Genomic DNA, 6,273 nt, shown 5'->3' with positions numbered 1-6,273 from the left:
AGCTGCATGATATTAGAAATATATTTTATTTAAATTAATTAGATTAATTTCATTTATTGTTTCCTAGAATTTTAAATAAATAAAAGAATAACTGAATAAATAAATAAATAAATAAACGAATAAAATAATTAATTCCTTTATTTAGAAAATTAATTAATTTTCATGAGGAAAGAAAACAATGAAAAATGATTTTTAATTATTGCATGTTAACTTATATCCTTTGTTAGAAAATTAGAAAAGAAAATAAAATTGCTTTTATTACTAAAATTAAATATTAGGGTGTTTTTTGCAAAAAATATATGCAACCTAGAATTTTAGTTTAAAAGGGGAATAGGTCTTTACTCTAGGGAGACATAGGAAATAGGTCAGGGATTCAGGTGAAGAGAAATTTATTTGGAAGCTTGTTGAAGGATTGGTTCTCTTCTACAAATTTATTCCAGGAAAGCGAGAAATTTATTTGGAAGCTTGTTGAAGGATTGGTTCTCTTCTACAAATTTCTTCCAGGAAAGCTATACCAGGTTGGGTGGCTTTGTTTGATTGTTTGTTTTAAAGAAAATATTTTATTTCTTTCTTCTTTCTGAATGATGTGTGTGTTAAGATGTTTGTCAGATTTTAAATCCTATCTGATTATTTCTTGTTCTTTGCTAAAGTCCATTCCTGAAGTTAATTTCTAGTTTATGGAAAGAAGTTATTTCTTGGGTGTTTGTAGAAATTTATTGTGTTATTAAAAGTTAAGGGAAATTATTTTATTATGTTATTTTGGAGAAATTAAGTATTAAATAATTTCCTTGGAAATAAATTTTGGTTAAAAAAAGTAAATTTAATGATTTTTAGGTTATTGTGAACTTAAAATAAATAATAATTAATATATATATATATTAAAAATTAAAAATACCCATCGGTAGCAACTACCGATGGTAGTACGGCTACCATACGGTAGCAGTACTACCGACGGTAGTATGCTACTAGGGGTAGCATCTGCTACTTATGGTAGCAACTGCTACCAGCAGTAGGGTAGTAGGTGCTACCTATGGTAGCAATGCTATGGGCGGTAGCACGTGTTACCATGCAAGGAGCAAGGTTATTTAATATTAAATTTTTTTCCCTAGAAATATTGCATGCAAATCGAAATATGGAGTTTCAGATTTCTATGCAGGTTATTAAATTTAATTTTTAAATTAATTCATTAGATATATGATATATGTATATATATAAATATATATATGTATGTCTATATACATATATATGTATGTATGTATATATATATATACATATGTATGTATGTATGTATGTATGTATGTATATACATACATACATACTGTGAGGCCCTACCCCGACTCAGTTTGACATTTGCAGTTATTTGCATATTGAGACTATTATGGATGCTTTATTTTATGCTTTATGGACTTAGAACTTATATGATTCCATGATTTGGATCACACTGACATATGTTGATGCTTTATTTTATGCACGATGATTATGAAACTTTAGATATGTTGCTAGAATAGAATTACATTGTTATGGAGAATGTCATTATTGGAAATTTGCAGGACTTCATTTTGATGATAGAAAAATGATGCTTATTTATGAATGGTTCAATTTTGAGAATTACGTTAATTGCTTATGTGAAATCGAATTTAATTGAAAGAGATATTGAATTATTGTTGCCAATGTATGGAGTGTTTGATGTGCAATGAAATCCATGTATTTGATTATGTATAATTGTGATTATTTGGAATTACTAATGTGTTAATTGAGATGCGCAGGAAAATTATCCATGTGACCATGGAATTTATATGGAGAACCAAACCTAGACCAATGTACGTTTGTTAAGCCGGGAGTTGTCTATTTGGAGAGACAACACCCCTTTTGTAATGTATTTTATTTGTGAAGTGTATGATGCTTGAGTGTTAAAATTAATTTTTATGTATATGTGTAATCCTACAAGAGACAAATTCCATGTGTGATTTTTATATTGTATTTTTATTGTGTCACTTGACACATGTGCTGATTAGTGTCATTGATTTTGACTTGTCTCTTGGAGGGAGTTTTGTTTCAACCAAAGCCATTCAAAAACATGAGTGTGGTCCCAAATTTGCCTTGGGTAGGGAGTCTTGGGAGTGGTCAACTCAAGTTTGACCCGTAGGTAAACTTCAATTGGGTTTCTAAAGGGTTTAATGGACTCCTAGGGTCAGTTTTAAGGCTTTTCCAAAGGTCCAAAGGGTATACCTATGGGTTAGGGGTATTTTGAAACATGTGGCTTCTCCCATGTGACTATTTAGTCACCCCAAAAAGTGGTGTTTCCAAGGTGAACGAAAATTCAACTTAGAAAGTTCCTCCTAGGATGGACAACCTTCCCTTTTGATGTCAAACTCTCTTCCCCATCTTCTCTCACCTTTTCCCTTTCCAATTTTAGTAATGTGTAAGAGTTTGGGAAGGGCAACCAATGGGAACTCTCACCTCACCCAAGGGGTTGGGAAGTGTGTGAGAGGCCTTCTTAGGCAAGAATTGGAGACTTAGTGAGTAATCACCCACTCTCCATTTTTGGAGATTATGCTTTGTTTTGAAAAGTTAGTAATAGAATAGAATTTTTGGTGGAATTTGGAGAAAAAGTTGGTGTGGAATTGGGCAGCTCATCCCCAACTAATTTTAGCATACCTATTGGCAGAATAAGGTTGGTTTTTTATCTCCTCTTGTTTATGTTGTTTTATGTTAGTTTATGATGTTTTGTTGAAGGAAAGAGATGCTTGTAAGATAGTGTTTTATGAAGTTTTTGTTGAAGTAAAGAATTTGTAGTTTCATTTCTATGTGTTTTGTTTGTGTTCTTGTTGTTTTTGGGAGTGTCCAAGATCTCCTACTCTTGGGAGAGTAGGATGATCTTGGGGTGGAAGGAGTATGACAACCTTGGGTGAGAGGCTCTCCTTATGGAGAGTGATCTCAAGGGTGTCCTTTGTGACCCTTGTTGCATAGCCTTGTGTATGCATTTGGGGGTCATAAGGGGAGTAAATATGGCCTTGAGCCTTTTGGGGGGAATAAGGAATGTGGAAGTATTTTGTTGCATTTGTATTGCCATGAGGTGGCTTGTGTTGTATTTGGCTTGCAATCTCCCCATTGGTACTTGGTCCACTTCCACCCATGGAAGAATCATCACAAATGTGGTGAAAGTGTAGCTTGGGATGGGAAATTTGTATGTTGAGTGTTTTCCTATGTTTGTTGTGGAGTTTGCTTGTTAGTAACCCGTCTAGTGCTTGGTTCTCCAAGCTCGGGGGTGGCTTCTAGTAAGCCTAGGCTGGGAGGTGAGCTCTCCATGGTCAAGATGTGTTTTTATTGCAGGTTGCATGGGATGGGAAAAGAAGGATTGAAGAACTATGTTGCTGTTTTGTGTTGCAGAAAAGTGTTTTAAAAAAAAAAGAAAGGGGATAGATTCAAAGTTGTAGTTTGTGTAAAAGAAGAAATGTGAGCTTTGTTGTATTTACTTTCAAGAAAAGGAAGTGTTGTATTACATTCATGCTATCATGAAAAGAAAAACATTGTTGGGTTTTCACCCCATTTGTATCCATAATTATTTTGTATCTACTTGTTAATGAAATACATAATGTCTTTCCTACTTTAGTTAGTTTGCAAATGAAAGAAGCAATGCATTAGGTTGTAGGTAAATTTTCATGTTTTACAAAAAGAAAGAAAAATAAATGCATTTCTTATGAATTTTGCAAGTAGATGAAATTTATTGCTACATGTGTTTTATGATATTATGCTGCTATAAATTTAAGTAAAAACAGTCATTTACTTTCCCCATTTATTGCAGAAAATGAAACTTGTTATAGTAATTTATTCTTTTCAAAAAAAAAAAAAACATTTGGCATTTAGTTTTAGTATTTTTTTTACAAAGAAAAAAGGAATATATATTAGGGGATCCCTTTTAATTGCACTTTGATGTTATACAAATAATAATAAACTCACAAAGAGTCTATATGGGTTATAGGTCTTAAAAATAAAGGGGAACTAATTATTATTCTGATAATTCTTTTATTAAATAAAAAAAAACAGAGATGTAAACTACAGAGTTAATAACATATAATAAAAAAAGAAGAAAACTGATTTATGCTAAGTCTCTCAATATATATATATATATTTATTCTTTTTATGAGAAATCTGCCAGTTCCAAAAAAAAAAAAAAACTATGTATATATATATATTTCCTTACCTATATATATATTGATATATTAAAAAAAAGGACAACAAAAAAAACAAAGTATTTCGCATTTTTTTTTTAGCAAAGAAAGGGATTTTAGAGAAAGCCGAACCACTGTGAAACATAGTGGCCAGCGCGGCTCGGCCGCCACTGTGGTTTCCCACAGTGGACAACGGAAACCGCCACTGTGAGTAACCACAGTGGCGCCCAGGGATAACCCCCCGCCACTGCCACCGCCATTCCCGCGTGCTTGCTGAAAACGCCGCTCCGCCTCTCCCCTCCTCCGCTCGGCCCTTCCTCTACCCAATAACTAGTTAAAACATGCAAAAAAAAAGGGGGGTTGGCTTTGGTTCGCCCTTGTGCGCCGCCTCTCATGGCCGCCGACCCTCCTTCACCTGCACACACTCACAAATTAAAAAAAAAGATTTCAAACACACACTTAGGATTTGAAATAAGAGTGTGTGTGGGGGGGGGAAGGGTGTAAATTAAAAAAAAAGGGGGTTCCATAATGTAATAAAATAAAACAAAAAGCCCCACTTTCTTTTTGAAAATATTCATAAGCATGTGTGATGGTTATAGGTAATTATATATATAAAAATAAAAGTGGTTATTTCTTTTATTCATTTGAAAAAAAACAATTAGTTATTGGTAACCTAAAGATTAATCTTATAAATGTAAATATATATATATGTATATATACCATTATGAAGGTATATATAAATCTATATAAGTGGATTAGATTTGCTTTAGTTGGTTGAAAATTCATATAGTTGGTGGTAAAATAAACTAATGCCCTTTTAAATTTAGTAAATGAAGGTAAGAGCATTGCTAGAGGGAGATTTTAAAATTCTTGGGTAGAATAGACCCTTGGAAAGAACATAGCAATATTGATGGGGTCAAGTGGCCCATTTAAATTTTAATTATGAAGCATTTTAAATTTATGGGGGTTTTATTTAATAAGGTTGTTAATCTTAAAAGAAAACTAGGACAAATTAAATTTAGATCCTAGGTAGTTAAGAACGATAAGATAAATTTTGGGTCATGTAAATTTGAGATTAATAATTATGCCTTGAGGATTTAATTATTTATTAATGAAGCTTAGGGATAACCTTTTTGGAGAAATATTAGCTCGTTGGAGGCTTAGTTAACTTTATCCCTAAATGGAATTTGATTACCTATTTTACACAAATGTAGTTAAGACCAAACAAAGTTGCATGATTTTATTTAAGTTAATTGTACTTAGTAGAGTATTTTAAAAAAAAAATAAAAATTATTATTACGTTTGTGCCCAAAAGTTTGGGCATGACATTTTGGTATCAGAACCAGGTTTGCCAACACTAGGAACCTTACTCCATTACGTTTCGCTATAATTATTTAATTAATTAAATTGTAATTATTTCTATTATATTTATTTTTTTTAAATTAGCTAAAATATTTTCTCTATTTCATTTTATTTTTCTTAAAGAGGATGCCTCCAACTACGCGACAAGCTCGCAAACGTGGTAGAGGCCCTAGGCGTGAACGCATGGCACGCGAAGAGGTCATCAGGGAGGAATTGGTTCAGGAAGTGAACCCAGCAGCTCCTCCCGAATGATTAGTTGACCCAAACCGAGACATCTTGGTAGCTCTTCAGAACCTGATTGGCCTAGTTCAGGATAGGCTTCTGGTAGTAGATCACAATGTTGAGAACCAGAACTCAGGAAGTCATAGAACAGTAGAATGGGAACGGAGTAGGAGCCCACCTCCTAACCCCGTAGAGAGTCAGGTTGGGCATGAGCCCGAACCCATTCACCTACCAGCACCACCTCCAGCCGTAGCACCAGTGTATATTGAAAGGGCACGTCGGGATCCAGGGGATCTAATCAGAGAGGTTATGCATCTTCAGCCACCATCTTTTGGGAGATCTACCGACGGGGTAGAGGCAGAGGCATGGCTTTTAAGCCTAGATAGGTGCTTTGCATTGCACTCTTATGAGAGCAATCTAAAAGCACGTGCCGTGGTTCACCTATTGCGAGGAACAACCTCCACATAGTGGAGACAGGAAGAATATAAGTGTGGCTTAGAGATAGAGACCCTCACTT

The sequence above is a fragment of the Cryptomeria japonica genome, chromosome 5, assembly GCF_030272615.1.
Source record: "Cryptomeria japonica chromosome 5, Sugi_1.0, whole genome shotgun sequence".
Lineage (NCBI taxonomy): Eukaryota > Viridiplantae > Streptophyta > Pinopsida > Cupressales > Cupressaceae > Cryptomeria > Cryptomeria japonica.
Note: the sequence above shows the minus strand (reverse complement) of the source record.